Below are 16,485 nucleotides of genomic sequence, written 5' to 3'. Positions count from 1 at the left end.
AGTGGCGATTAATTTTACTTCGACTCTTCGATGTATACCTTTATAATTTCAATCCTCTAACCTGAATGGTTTTCTGACGACTTGACGTCATCCGGGACGTCATCTCACTTAAATATAACACCATCACATTCAGATAAGAATCAGTTGGCAAATAAAGAGCGCTTGAAGTTATTATTTTATATTATATATAGCTGCGTCGGGCATTTTAATAAACGCTGAAGGCAATAGTTCATCTTGATGTCTCTTCCTGAAGAATTTAGTTCGTGACACGAAGATTAATTCCCATACGTCTTCCAGATTGATAGATGTATACATAAACTATACGAACTACGTACTTTACATGAGATTTCAGGAAGTTTCTTTTTTTAATAAACTGGTTTGCCCCATTATGCTATGTCGCTAAAGTTTCAAAAAATGTTGTAAGTAACTATTGATTGTATTTTTGCAAGTTTCAGTTGAAAATTGAAATGAGTAGACAGGAAGACGTCTATTTTATGGGATAATATCATGCAAAATGGATAAAGGTGAGAGAAGTATGCGGCCGTGAAACACACAAATATATCAAAGATAAAAGTTTTGAGAGTAACGTGGTCGGGCTACGATTGCAATAACGGCAACATGAAACAACAACAGCACTTAGAACATGAGCAACAACACTAACGACAGCAACGACAACAACAGCATTAATAACGACACTAACAGCAATGAAAACAACAGAAATAACAACACCAACACCGACAGCAATGACAACGAAAACAACAACAAAAACAGCAGCAGCAACAGCAGCAATTGCAACAACAACGCGAGTATACAACACAACGCTATCAGCAACAGAAACAACAATAACAACAAAAACGACAGCATCAACAATAACAGGATCGACAAACGCAACAGCACTAACAACAAGAGCAACAAAACACGACAACATTGAAACACGAATGATAACGATTGTTGTTGTTAATGCATTTAGTTACGACTTCCTGTCCAATATGTGACCGATAATGAATAATTACAAGCTTATTCTTGTTATTTATCCTGTCCTTTAATAAAACCTCTTGTAAGGGCCTTTGAACATTAGCCTAGTCAAGATAACCTCTTCTGAGCGACCACAAGATAACAGAGAAGCACTAATGATCGAATACCATCGAACAATTTGATTCGCTCACTATTTTTAAGAAGGAAGTAGAAAAAATATGATCGAAAAACTATGTTTAAAAAAATCACTATGGCCTGAAATTCGGACATCACAGGAGTAAAAATCTACAAGTAGTCGGGGATCTTTCCTATGTATTTATTTTTTCTAACTTTATACTTGTAAGCGAACGTAACGAAAAACTTACTCGGACAGGCGTCGTAGACGGCCACAAAGCAGTTTGAGTTTCTTTGGATATAAATAAATAATACGAAATTAAGCATCTAGACTGTGCGTCCATCTACGCGATAACACCTCATTATTATTATTACAACTTAATATTCCAAGATAAACTGTCGAAATTTGAGCCCATTTTCAAGCAAAGAAACACAAATTAAAACACTTTCTGGTTTGTTTGCGTAGATAAAATGTCCTTGATTAATAGTCAACATCGATTAAATAAAAATTTGTGGTGAATTCAGCTTTAAGTATTGTATTATTTTGCACCTGTTTTAGGTTTTGCACTCGTGTGCTAGAAATAAAAGCCTTTTCCCATTCACTTTTTTCCCTTGTTTTTAGCTTTTATTTCGTCTACGAGTCCCTTTTGATTTAAATTTACAGCATTAATTGTAATGTAAAACTAAAAGATATCTGAAAAAAAGGGGGAAAAAAACAACAACAACAAACAAACAAACGCAACAACCTCAACGAAAACAATAATAATAAAATAAATAAACAGCAGCCAGTTTATTGATAAGTTGATAAATTTTAACTAAGATTTTAAAGTCTATATTAGAAGAACTGAAGAAAGGAAAATGTCGTATTTCAACCGAAAGATATTAATAGACATTAAATAATGAATTAATGATGATGATGACAATAATTTGAAGTTGAGTTTTTGAGTTTTTTTAAGCATTGATGTTTTCCAGCCAGGTTTGTGATGGAGTTTATTATGGTGCTGTAGACATTTTCTTAACTGAGATTTCAAACACCATGTACATATACATATCCCCGAGCCTATGTCAACATTTCTACCAGGTGCTGTCAAAACTCGAGGAATTGGGTTACCAAATTTAAGTTACTACAAGTCCTTAGCGCGTAAAACGGAAGAGAGTGTCTTGGTTGATTGCTTGCCAACTACTTTACATATTAAGCTACATTATTTGCAATCAGTCTGTCAGGTAAGAGCAAATAATAGCCTCAAAGATTGTTTGATAATATAGCTTTTGAGGGACAGCGCCGCTTGAACGGATATTATATTACAGAAAGCTATGAATTTTGGTGAATCAAGACTGGATAAGAAGTTAAAAGGGTAGTGTTTTAAACGTTCTAAAGTTGTTTGGAAGTCCAAATCGAGCAGATTCTCAATATTGCGCCAAAAGAAAATGAAGATGTCAAAATGAAAACGTGGGATGGATTTTTTTCATGTGTTAAATTCATATATGTGTAAAAAAGAATCAACAAACGATTTTTTATTTGTTCTAGGAATCTCGGCTATGCTTTTTTGAATGAAAGAAACTGAAAAAGAGAAGCGAAGGGAGGAAAAGAAGAAAAAAAATTATGAAGGATTAAGAAAATTAGAAGGATAAAGAAAAACAAGGGGGAAAGGAAAAAAGAAACACAGGGAGAAGAAAGAAAGAAAGTAAAAGACAAAGAAAGACAGAAAAACAGAGAAAGAAAATGGAAATGAAAAAAAAACCAAAAAACAGAGAACAAAGAAAAAAAAGAAAATGGAAATAGGAAGGAAAAAATTAAAAGAAAAGAAAATGGAAAGAAAAGAAAAGAAAATGAAAAGAAAATGAAAAGAAAAGAGAATGGAAAGGAAAAAAAAGAAAATGGAAAGAAAAGAAAAGAACATGGAAAGAAAAGAAAAAGAGAGAGAAAGAAAGAAGGAAACCAAGGAAGAATTTATATTATACCCTAGTTTTTCACTGGTACATGATAATTCATCACTGCCTCTCTGATCATCATCACTAAAGCAATCCATCACCGCCCTCTTGTCACAACAAACAGAAAGCAGAAATGTTAAACACAGAAATAAACTGTTATTGAAGCTCTAGGGACCGCGTGGGCTAACCCCACCCCTCACTTTTTAGGGCGGTCCGTGTTCCTTGGTTTCCAAATGCATTGAAAGGATATTCTATACACATTCATTTAATCTATTTTCTCAAGGAGCCCATCATTCTTGGTCCTAGAAACTATGTATTTTGATCTCTCTGTGTGCCTTCTGTCATGTAGGAGCCTTACAACCTCCTTTAGCACTATTATAGCTTAAAATATTGTCAGCGATGGACTAAAGTAAACGAAGAAATCTGGCAGTCGTCAAAAGCCAGCCTCATTAATTTGGGATTACAAAGACCATAGGCTTTTAACCTACGCTTGTTTTCGATCTAGGACTCTATGAAATTAAATTCCGTGACAACTCTATGTAAAGATTTTTTTTCAATAAGCAGTACAAGGGTCTGCCTCTTTCTCATTCCCTTTACGCAAGCTTCAGCAACTCAAAACCAATTCGGGGACCTGCTGAGTCTGTTTAACGTAGCGAGTTATTTTTATCACTTCCTAATTTTCACACCATCAAAGAGAAAAAATTAGTTTAAATTCCTTAAAACCATAAAGCAAGCGCCAAACCCGCTTAGTTATTAAGCGAGAATTATGATTTACATTTGGACCTATTTCAAGCGCACAGGTGGAACTGCCATCTCAGTGAGTGTTTCCTAGTTGTTAGACCATTAATGTATAGGTTTTCAGAGCATTTGCAGCATAATCTGGCTGGGTTTTTGAAATGTTTTTTCCGACCGAGTCACGAAGAAATGAAGATAAATTCTCGGTGGTGTAATCTGATTTGGAAGAACCATTAGCTTTGACATAATTGATTGTAAAAAAGATTTTGTCCCTTTTTGACAAATAATTACCGATTTTCTAGACGATAGAATATTTGCTTTAAAAATAGGTGTGTAGTCTTGTTTCGTACTTACTACCGCAGTGGGTAAAAAAAGAAAAGAAAGCCGTTTCGGTATCGAGCGTACTGATCGTGCAATATACAATGGATGTACTGGAACCATTGTTGATATAGGTTAATGGTTGAAGCATGATCATGAATATGATAAGCGTTACTAGGCTAGTGTATTGAAAGAAAGAAAAAAGAAAATGAGATAAAGAAGAAGCAAGAAAAAAAGGGGAAAACGAGAGAAAGAGAAGGAACAAAAAAAAAAAGAAAAAAAAAGAAAATAAAAGAAGAAAAAAAAAGGAAAGAAAAAAAAAAGAAAAGAAAAAAAGAAAAAAAAAAGAGAAAAAAAACAACAAAACAAAACAAAAACGGAAAAAAAAAAAAAAAAAACAAAAAAAAAAACCACAAACAAACAAAAGTAAGAAAAAGGGAAGTAGTTTTTTATATATAGTAGATAATATAAAAATGGGCCCATAGCAATTCAAGAGGCACCCTACATGCTCAAACGCATTTTCATTTCAAAATCGATTCTAACGAAGTACTAATAAAAATGATAAAAATATAAATAATTCAGGCTCAGTAGTCGTCTTAGTTCCTGGATGATGTCCTAATAAATATTGCTATTTTAACAATCAAATTCAATACTATTAAGTCTAGGAAACCTACACACCCAAAAAATTCAAAAACACTTTTTCATAGGCTGAAAAAAAAGTTCATTTCAGAGAAATCAAGAAAGATTTTAAACTCTCAGCGCGAAAGAAAAACATAGACGACTTTAATTCCTAGCATGGCAAATTGTTTGCCTTATTTCTTGCTTTCTTGACACTTCATCAGAAATTTAGAGTGGGTTCATTCATAAGATAGCACATAAAGATATCTCTAAAAGATAAAATTAGACAGGATTGGTGCTGTGAAAAAGAATGTTTATAAGCTTTTAAGCAAGAAATTATTCAAGTTCGAGTTTTCACGAAAAAAGGCGATTGGCATTGAAGTGGAATTTGCGCGCGGAGGCAATTAAACTATCTTTTCTTGACCCACTTTTTCAATCTAGGTACTAATTTTAGAAATTGTCTTGGAAAAATAGTAAGCCTATGAGTTGAAAAACAACTCAAAATGAACCATGCTAAAGGATTCACTCTAAGATGTTTACTGTAGATGTTTACATAGAGATATACAATACGAAAAAATAAGGGTATTTTTTGTCAAATTTAAACAAACTAAAAGCGATTATAAAATTGCAAGTCTTGCTTACCTTACAAGCTAATCATAAAGAAAGAAGCTGTCTTTTTTGAGGCAAATGAAGATCTGATAGATGTTCGTAGCTTGGCTGGAATCTGTTATATTATACCTTTGGATCTTGTCGTTCGTCGCGTCCGAGTCATCGAAATGAAGCGTGGACTTCCTGCACGAGAAGAGGATATGTTGTTAGAGAGGGAACTAGGAACTAGGAGCTGATTGGATGATAGAAAGTGAAAATGAGGCATAACTGTGGAGATGGTTATAAGAGCTAAAGCAGCAGCTGTAAAATCATCAGCAACAGCGAAACAGCGAAAACAAACGGACAACATCCACAGCAACTAAAACAGCAACAACTGAAAACAATAAACCAAATCCAGACATTAACCGGCCCTGTAACAACCTCTAGGCTGATCAAAGTAAACGCACGGATAACTACTGACAGATAAAATCAAAGTTTAGCTTGTTTTCAGCGGAGGGAGGAAAGACAGAGAAAGCCCCTCGATTAAGGGGAGAGACAAAACAAACTCTGGTCGCATGTGGTGCCGAGTTCAAGTATCGACCCCGAGTGCCCAGAGGTGAGAAACAAGTGAAATGCCACGCTACCATTGTTGACTTTGTATAGTAAATTGCACGATCTTGAGTACAATTCGTAATTTATAGGTACGAATGATGTTTTGAACGTTTTCAAAATTGGACGAGCCTTTAGGCGAGTTCAATTTGAGAACTTTCAAAACATCACGAGTATCTATAAATTCAGAATTGTACGAGCAGATTGTGCGATTTTTTGTTTATAATACACTCAACAAAACTGAGCAACTTAATTGGGACTCTACAAAGTACAATTTGGGATTTAATTGTACTCCTCTTGACCAATCAGAATCGAGTGATTTGGTTGAGTGTATTGTAATAGTTTGTATATGTAATAGGACTCCATGCTGTCCAATTAAGAAATAATTGGACGAGGAAAATTCCGAGGACTTCCAATTTGGTAGTCAGAGGAATTTTTCGAGTCTAATTATTTCTTGATTGGGGAGCATGAAATCCCATTACCTATTAATTATGTAGCTGCCTAATTAATCCCATATCAACAAGACCTGTCCAATTAAGAAAATAGTTGGACAGTTACCTATATGGGATTAATGAGAAGCTGTATAATAATAATAATAATAATAATAATAATAATAATAATAATAATAATGTGTCGATCACGTGATCATTCGCTTGTTGTTCGGTTAGTTCTAGGTCGCTCTTTTTAATTACCACTGTAATGGAAATTCCTTCTGCTAGGCGAGTATATATTTAAGTATCGATCGTGATCGTACCAACGCAACTGCTTTGAGTTCACGTCGTCAAAATTAAGTCATAAGTTAAAATTCTGGTGATGCACTCAGTGCATCGCACCCACGCGCACCAAAATGCGTGCGCAAGACGTTCTATTTTTCGGTTCAACACTTCGATCAGTTGAACATCAAAACAACCGCAACGTCAAGGCAAAAAGAAAAGGCCATTAATAATGATTACATTTATTTTCGTCTTCTTTGACCTGGACAACTCTTGGGTTGATTAATCGATGCCGAAAGCAGATAATTGGAATAACGAGAGTTAAAATAGCGAAGATATTCTACGGTATAATTGAAAACACTTTGAATTCATATCAAATGCATTAAAAATGATATTTTTGTTATTTCTTTCAGGAACTTGTCGGTTCCGGCAAGATTGGCCTGTGTGGGGCATTCGTAACATGTTATCTATCGTATTGGTTCTGTTAATAACTGTACTGTAACGTCTATAGATGGGAACCCAAACATCTTAATGTGTTGTTTATTTGGTTTGAATTATTGTGCCCTTAGCCTACAGCAAAACCTGATATGTACTGATAATACTAATATTGGTCGATGCGTTGTTACTTCGAGAGCTTTATTCCCGGTTCTCCGGTCTACCTTCCTCCGAAAAAATCAACAACTCTAAATTGAAATTCGATTTCCTAGGATCTCAGAATCAGGTTTCGGTCCCAGATCCTCACGGGCCCGCGACGGCTGCGGAGCAGACTAAGAATCAGAGGGCCGTAAGTTTACTAAAGACGCAATACAAAAAAAGGCAAAATATATTGTGCCCGCTTTCAGGAGACATTACTTTCTTCTCAGCCCTCTTCCTCCACTCTTTTCAGGATTTGTACGACACTATTTTGGTCAACCGCTAGAATTTTTACACCTTGGTAGAATTATGTCTAGCATTATTCAAAGATTTAAATGATATCTACCCACCATAACGTCTTTAGTCTATCAAGTCTTTCACCATCGTTTTTTTTTTTCGGGAGGAGTGTGTGTGGGAGGTGGGGCGTGATTCGAAAAAGAAACATGGTGACCAAATGCGAGATAAGTTCCGTGCGTACCAATGTACCCTACATGGACGTAATACAGTAACTTTGCTTTAATTTTTGTTTTCAAGGATGCGTAACAATTTGGGATAGTCTTGGAGAAAACAGTGAAAAGGTTAAGGAATGGCTCAAAGGATCACAGATGTGAACACAAAAATCTTTATAAATATGCCTAACACCATTACTGATGGTTATCCCCAGTGGAGACTGAAGGAATCTACCATTTGACATGACATAATAAATAATAATAATAATAATAATAATGATGATGATGATGATGATGGTAATGATGATGATTCTAATGCCAATGCCTAATATCAGTACTAATACTAATATGAATAGTAATGCTAATAGTAATAGTAATACAAATACGAATGCTAATACATATTGATACTAATACTAATGTTAATAATAATTAATACTCATACTCATACTAATTAATACTAATGCTAATTAATACTAATACTAATTAATGCTAATACTAATTAATGCTAATACTAATTAATGCTAATACTAATTAATGCTAATACTAATTAATGCTAATACTAATTAATGCTAATACTAATTAATGCTAATACTAATTAATGCTAATACTAATTAATGCTAATACTAATTAATGCTAATACTAATTAATGCTAATACTAATTAATGCTAATACTAATTAATGCTAATACTAATTAATGCTAATACTAATTAATGCTAATACTAATTAATGCTAATACTAATTAATGCTAATACTAATTAATGCTAATACTAATTAATGCTAATACTAATTAATGCTAATACTAATTAATGCTAATACTAATTAATGCTTAATACTAATTAATGCTAAACTAATTAATGCAATACAATAAGCTAATACTAAGAATGAATATAGAAGCTAAGATTAATGAACTAATGACTATAAAGACTAAACGAAAGAAGAAACGAAGACGAAGATGAAGAATACGAAGACTAAATAATAAAAATACTAAAGAATAAACTAATACTAATATTAATTAATACTAATACTAATATTAATTAATACTAATACTAATATTAATTAATACTAATACTAATATTAATTAATACTAATACTAATTAATACTAATATGACACGACATTAGAACAGATGATAATGAGTTCATTTATCCCAGGTGAACGCTGTTTAAGTGAAGAAATCAAAACAAAGCCAAGGTTAATCCACTAAAAGTGCTGTTAATTTGAGCATAAAACCATGACTATCAGTCTTGTCCCACGCATTTTCAATTTGCTTGATGATATGCAGTCGTAGAAGGTCAAATGTTGCGTTAGATCCGATTATCGAAAACACTCAAGACAACATAACAGAGCCCTCAAAACACACTCCAATATAATTATCTCAAACTGTTCATAAAATACCGTTTAGGAAAAGGAGTCAAAACGTTGATAAAGATAACCCAAAGACTTAGGAAATCGCTCTATGAAGAACGATGGAAAGATGGTTAGATGTGTACCGCTGTTTCCCGAGGGGGGGGGGGGGGGGTACTCCCCTATATTCGCTATACGGGTACGTACCGCCAAACAGGGTATAGTTTTCAGCAATTCTACACTGGAACAGCGTATATAAAATCGCTTTCGCTCTGGAACAGGGTATATGAAATCACGCTCTCTCCTCTCTGGAACAGGGTATCTTTTCGCAAAGCCGGAACAGGGTATGGTTTTCAGCGATCTTGCTCTGGAACAGGGTATGAATTTCAGCGATTCAGTGGGCTCAGCGGCACATCTCTACCCTAAACGGGCAAGAGTACCCCCGGGCGCTGTTTAGTGTTAAAGGTTGTGAAACTCCGGTGAAACTGGAACTCGAGGTTTGAAAGACGAGGCATACCTCATGTTTAAATTTTTTAAAAAATGCTTATACTTTTGTTTGGCAAGGGAGGCATGATTACTAAGAGACTCGTGTAAAAGAGGATGACTTAGTTGCAGTAAATGCGAGCGCATTTCATGTGACATGGGGAATCTACCACCCCTCTCGTGCTTCCACTTTGTCTTTATGACAGATACTTTCGGCAATAAAACACTCGAAAAAAATCGATAGAAGTCAAACTAAAGGTACATACCTACAAGAATCCAAGCAACATCCTCCTGGCCGAGCGAACGAGAGGAAAGACACGTGAAAGGATCATGGTGGCCGTCAATCAAAAAGTTTCCATGACAACGTCGGGATAGATAAAGTGCATACCTTCCAACCAACTACTTTGCGCGTGTTATTGGCTGATAAAAACATTCCTTTTTCTAATAATTTTCTAATTTTCTAATCCACTATATCCACTGAAATTCTCATGATACATTGAGAAAATATATAGTTACACTAAACACATTCTATAAGAAGAAAAAAAAGGGGGGAAACACAGCAAAAGCAAAACGCATGCGAAAATAAAGGGAAGTCAATTAAAGACATATGCGCGGTGTGTGAAAACCTCATCGGTAAATACGGTAAATATTGGTACAGAAGCTACTTCTAAACCGGAAATAAAATCGATTATCACTGTAATATTAAATATTCATGGGATCAGAAATGTTCTACCGAAAGACTAGGCTCCATTCAAAGCCAGATTTAAAGCAAAGTTAATCGTATCATCTATCGAAAGACGATGCAGTCAAATATACTGACTAATTATTTTAGGATTAGCTGCATCAACTTTGTTTTTACTGTTGTTTTATTATGTATTATATTATTTTATCTTTCTTTTTCTTTTTCTTTTTTTTTTATTTGAGTTAGCTATAAAATAGTTTGATTTCGAATGAATACTTTTTTACGAGTATCTGTAATTCTTTGGTCGTGAAATGTTAGTTTTCTTCTGATTTGTGAAGCGTACGACATCAATAAGTCGCATTTGAAGCCTTTCGCTATCTTCCTTCACGTTTCTGATGTATTTACTCACCTTTGGGAGAAATCCCTCGCGTTCAGATATAGAGAAATCTATATGGTTTCAACTACATAGACCAACAATCTTTTTTTTTTTGGCTGAGTTACAAAAATTTACTTGTCTCCAGATCGAGATACCCAAAGCAAATTGAATAGAATATAGTTCCAGATGTTCACAACTCTGAATGGCTCAGCTTTACGATGCCAGAAATAGTGGAAAACACTGAATCACCTTGATAATAAACGTCACATCGATTCAAATATGAGCCAACAAGGTCGGCTTGATTACAAAGACTAAATGTAATCCTACTTCAGAAAACGAGCTACCATTTCTGACATGATTGAGTGATAGAAAACATAATTAATTAACCTGATTTGGATCTGAACTTTTTGGAAGCCGATAGAAAGGAAACGGTTCTCTAAATCACCTGCCTCGCTGTATTGACCATCAAATACTTGATTATCTACAGGGAGCAAGAAAAACTTGGAAATTTCATTGCTTTCTTTTTCGTTCGATTGAATATCGTTGTAGTTTGTGCCGTAGTAGAAGACAGCTTGTGCACGTGACTTTTGCGATGTTGGTGAGTTTTACGCCGAAAGATAAACTTAATTGGAAAGATAACTTCATATCCGGTAATAATAATTGAACGGCTGTACATCACCGTTAGCGGTCATGACTATTAAATACGAAAGCAAGGCAAATTGCACGCGCTTAATTGGGAGGTAGAGAAGGGGTTATGTTAGGGAAAGCGAGGTGAAGAGAATAAAAGGGGCAGCCATGTTAGATGATGTTCTGACTATAGGTGGTTTGTAATCATTCCTAAGAGAATAAAAGTGGCAGCCATGTTGGATGGTGTTCACTATAGGTGGTTTGTAATCATTCCTAAGGAAATTAAAGTGGCAGCCCTTTCGGATGATGTTCACTATAGGTGGTTTGTAATCATTCCTAAGAAAATTAAAGTGGCAGCCCTTTCGGATGATGTTTACTATAGGTGGTTTGAAACATTCCTAAGAGAATAATGACATATTGGATGCTGATAGTGACTCAGTAACCCATCCAATCACAACCCGTAGTTAAGGCTGTTATCCTTTCCCACACATACGAAAACTGCTCTCCTTTCAAAAGTTGTCAAAAACGACGGTCAATCAGGCGACATTTGCCAATAGAGTATAAAACTAATGAGTCTGAATACCTATTAGATTACGATCTGTTTTCACAATTCAATCAAAACATGTTGAGAGCTTTAACAGAATTCAGTTCTAATGGTGATGAAATATATTTGTCATAGTTTACAGTCTTGACTTTATTTGATATTATTAATTGATTCAGGTCTAGGCTAAGGCAGTTTAAAAAAATTTTTCTAGTAAAGGCGCTGAAATATGAGACACAAAAACGTCCAACTTGTCCAAATTTGCGATTTGTTGCTCGTTTTTTTATCACTCGTCCAACTTGTCACGCAACATTTTATGTGTAGAAGCTGCCGCCATCTTGAATTATGTAGCTCGTAGCCAATCAGCGTGCAGAATATCACCGTGATAGTCCCAACTTGCAACATTAGATTTTGTTGCGTAACAAGTTGGATAGATAGCAAGGATGTAAAACGAGCAACATTTTTTTCGAACTTGCACCGCAACAATGTTGCGCGACAAGTTGAACGTTTTTGTGTCTCGTATTTCAGCGCCTTAAGGGCCCGTTGGCACTAGACCGACAAAAATTGTCCGAGTCATTTTGATTCATGACAAAAATTGGCTTTGACAAAAAATCGTTTGGCCTGTTGTGTTCGTACTACAAGATACCAAAACCTGATCCGCAAGAAGTATATGTCAATCAAAATGGAACACTATCGAAATAAGGAGAGGAGAGCAGACCACAGCATAGCAGAACAGAGCGGCGCAAAGCAGAGAGCAGAGCAGAGCAGAGCAGAGCAGAGCAGAGCAGAGCAGAGCAGAGCAGAGCAGAGCAGAGCAGAGCAGAGCAGAGCAGAGCAGAGCAGAGCAGAGCAGAGCAGAGCAGAGCAGAGCAGAGCAGAGCAGAGCAGAGCAGAGCAGAGCAGAGCAGAGCAGAGCAGAGCAGAGCAGAGCAGAGCAGAGCAGAGCAGAGCAGAACAGAGCAATAGGAAGTTTCTACTTTCATTCACAAAACTAATTAATGTAATTACCTTTTTACCTGACCCAGCCAAGACAGGGCGTTGACGTTTGTTTCCAAACCTCCCTCATGCTTGATTATCGCGGGGAACCTGCACATTAAAAATAGAAAATAAAAACAAACTAAGTATTTTCGGATAACATATTCTGCAGTGTTGAGGTTAATCTTCTAAGTTGATCTAATCAATATTTAATGATCAGATAATAACTAATAAGAAATCGCGTGCAAGATGAGCTGAAAACGGACTACATTGAATGGTTGATCTATCTGCAGGAATGAATTGATTCAAGAGGATCTTAACTGTTCTAAATGGGATTAAAAAAAACCAAGATAAACACATTTTGGAACTAACGTATAATATGAAGTGCGAGCGAACGAGCGAGCTGCAGATAGTGAGGGGAAGACTGACTGAACCGAACTGAAAACTACGAATACAGTATTAAGAATAAATTGCTCGTGATTAAATAATCATATTGTCATTATTAAGGTGGCCGACTACTTTTCAACATTCGATTTGAGCCCACGATGTGCGCGCGCTCAAAAACCGCTGAATAATCTTCACGATTTTATTGAAGAACCATACACGTTTTGAACTTCAAGAGGGCAAAGCCCTCAAATTTTGCACGGGAATCTATATTCTTTTGTCATTTTTCGGAATAACAGGTAATATTCCATCATTTTTCAAAGTTTAAGACAATTCTGTTTATTAGAACAATGTAAAAAAGCGTTGTGTTTGTTTTGTGCTCAATTTTTACGATAACTTGCACACCGTAGAACCTGAACAAAATAAATAAATATATATAAAAAAAAATCCCATTGTCTACAAGCATTTTATAAATATAGTGTAAGTTACGTGTTCGGAGAGAACTCATGTTTCTTCCTTAGTTTTGGTTTTATGACTTTTTTGTACAGAGCTTGATTTTCGCTATTTTTCTTCCAAAATTGTACAAACGCATGTAATTCCGAAGCGATTATCTCAAAAACAAGCTCGAGACACCCCATTTTTCTTTGCATTTTTGAAATCAACATTAAATTTCAGGGAGGAAAACCAGAGAACCCTGCTGAGAAACACGTGTTTTTTAAAGCGTGAAGTACGGGAGGTGCGCGCTGCTTTAGTAATGCGAGTGAGATATGCGAGTAGAGTTGCTTGTTGGTTCTCTCCTCTGCCTCAAGGGTTTTCGTTCTCCGGGTCCGTGAAATAAGGACAATTTAGAAAAGCCTAAAAAAATGCCATGGAGAGAACGAACAAATGATTCTAGTTACGTACGACACAAACAAGAGATAACATCTACTTCACCATCTCAAAGGATTATATCTTAGACTAACACCAAAGCGAAGAATTCACTTTCTAACGATGCACTTAAAAGGATTATGCACCATATCTGAAATATCAAATATCTAGAATAGCTTAAGATATCCTTCAATAGGCCTTTTGCAACAACAGGTCACGTGACCCTACCCCCCGTAAAAAGAGACGTTGTGTCAAAATGAACACCAGGAATCGAAAGAGCACCTCAATATTAGTAAGAAAGCAAAGTTTTAGCTTATAATGTTGACTATGGTAGAAATGGCATAAAATATAAAATTGAATATTTTATAAGGATTTGTATGGGAAAATGTGCTGGCGGGCATAGCTTGCCCTCCAGGACATTTTCCCATACAAATCCTTATAAAATATTCGATTTTGTATTTAATGCCATTTCTCCTGTGTTACATGTCATAAGCTGAAACTTTGGTTTCTTACTAATTTCGAGGTGTTCTTTCCATTTCTGTTGTTCATTTTGACACAACGTCCCTTTTTACGGGGGGTAGGGTCACGTGACCTGTTGTTGCAAAAGGCCTATTGACTTTTAAACCTTAATGAAGATTATTATGCTGGATAAAAATCTTTTTACAGAGAGAGAGAAAAATATTTAAGAAATGGCGTTGCCCTAGGCGACATTTGCGTCAAGACCCTTTCTAGTTCAAACATTATATGGGATATTTTTATATGATGAAAAATAATTATTACAAGTGTGTAAACATCGTAAGGCAAATCATCGTCGCCAGTTATCCAGGACACTGCGCCCGCGATCAGTCAGCGTATGATACCAATCTCCTAGAAAAAATGGCTTCTAGAAACACAGGCAGCCTGATAAGTTCTGATGAAGCTTCACTTTTAGTTAGCGAAAAACGCTTGGGATTGAAGAGCAATGAAAAGAAATTTGGTCTCGTTTAATAAACGAGCAGGAGTGTTTTATCGGGTATAAAACACGAGGATTAGCCGAGTGGTTTTAGACCCGATAAAACACGATCTGCGAGTTTATTAAACGGCTTAAAAAACTCATGATGTATGTTCTCATATTCAGGGCCGTAGCCACAAATTTCTGATTGGTCCGGTTTTCGAGGGTTTTCGGTTTTTCTTGCATTTTAAAAATATTTTTCTTATATTTTTTTCCCGAAAGTTGGTCCGGTTGAAACCGGACCAACCGTACCGGTGGCTACGGCCCTGATATTGTACCGAATTCTTTACGAAATTAACCAAGTTTGATAGAGAAAATCCAAGTTAAAGTTTATGCAAATAAAGACGAATCGATATCAGGCCTCAACTTATTTTATTGCCACTCTCAATTCTATTTCAAATGATAAGTTTAAAAATAAGATGATCTTCAATAAAAAAAATCACAAGACTTGAGATATTGAATTGTCAATTGTTCTATAAACAAGATAATCCAAAAGAAAGAGAAGAAATAAGACGTTTGCATGATGGTGTCATTTGACTCCCACTACCACAATCCTTTGCGAATTTTCTTTCTTATTTAAATTTGTGTTTCCTCGTGAGAATAGTAAGACAGTTGGTGCTAATGAACTGAACAAAAGAGAGTGTGCAAGGGAGTCTGGTAGTAGAGGTCAATGAAGCCATCATGAAAATGTCCTAATTTGCTTCCAGGTGGAATGTCACGTGACCCGGCATTTTCCGCCGGTACGATGTCGATGGAATCGGAGAATTGGCAAAAACTGGGGGGGGGGGGGACTTATGCCTATGCGAAGAAAACGTGTTCAGATAAAAATGAATACAAGAGAAGAAAGAAGACACTAAGAGAATAAATATACATTTGAGGAAGATATTTAAAAGAAAGCAGGTTTTAGGGACTATAAATTTGTGCAGAAACGCACAGCCCACTGGGTACTTTCGAAATACCACCCTCTGGCAAGCGTGACTGAAATGCTAAAAAAGCTAAATTGTCTATTATATCTCTTGCTCATCGTAGAGCTGTTGTTTAAGGTTGTAAATGGCCTTGTGGCAGTCAACTCACGCAACAACCTAAAAAAGGCTACAAGAAAATCAAGCCATGTAAAGAAACACTCTTTTTCTCGCAGTCAGATCAATGTGTCACTGAATCTCACAGATAGTCTTTTTATCCAAGAACAGTAAATCTTTGGGAAGCCTAAGTAGTATAGGGGATGGGGGTTCTAAAACAACCACCACACGAGGATCACCCGCGTAAAGTGACCATCGCGATTCAGTAGGAGATTACCCGCATCCCGCGTCTATTAGGTTAAATCTATTAGTCTATATATGGAGTGCGAAGATTGTAAGAGGACTTTTAAGAGAGCAGCGGATTTGAAGAAGCATTTGAAGATGAAGACGAAGTGTTTGAGCAGCTATGATTGTAAATGTGGTAAGAAGTTTGATACGAAGGTGAAGTTGTATTGGCATTGCCAGGACTGTAAGCATGACTACGACGATCTGAAAAGGGCTTGGAACTAAGCA

At 35.8% G+C, this 16,485-nt stretch overlaps 1 long non-coding RNA gene across 1 annotated transcript; it reads left to right on the top strand.

Moving 5' to 3' along the window:
- Positions 1-5,479: 5,479 nt before the first annotated feature.
- Positions 5,480-7,207, top strand: LOC116297214 (uncharacterized). Its single transcript, XR_004197207.1, has 2 exons — positions 5,480-5,896; positions 7,016-7,207. It is a non-coding gene; the product is annotated as an uncharacterized LOC116297214 (long non-coding RNA).
- Positions 7,208-16,485: the final 9,278 nt, after the last annotated feature.

The sequence above is a fragment of the Actinia tenebrosa genome, unplaced genomic scaffold, assembly GCF_029948245.1.
Source record: "Actinia tenebrosa isolate PJP-AT-01 unplaced genomic scaffold, QUT_ActTen_1.0 PGA_scaffold0__85_contigs__length_37466705, whole genome shotgun sequence".
In the NCBI taxonomy this organism is placed as follows: domain Eukaryota; kingdom Metazoa; phylum Cnidaria; class Anthozoa; order Actiniaria; family Actiniidae; genus Actinia; species Actinia tenebrosa.
Note: the sequence above shows the minus strand (reverse complement) of the source record. Positions and strands in the feature narration are given on the sequence as shown.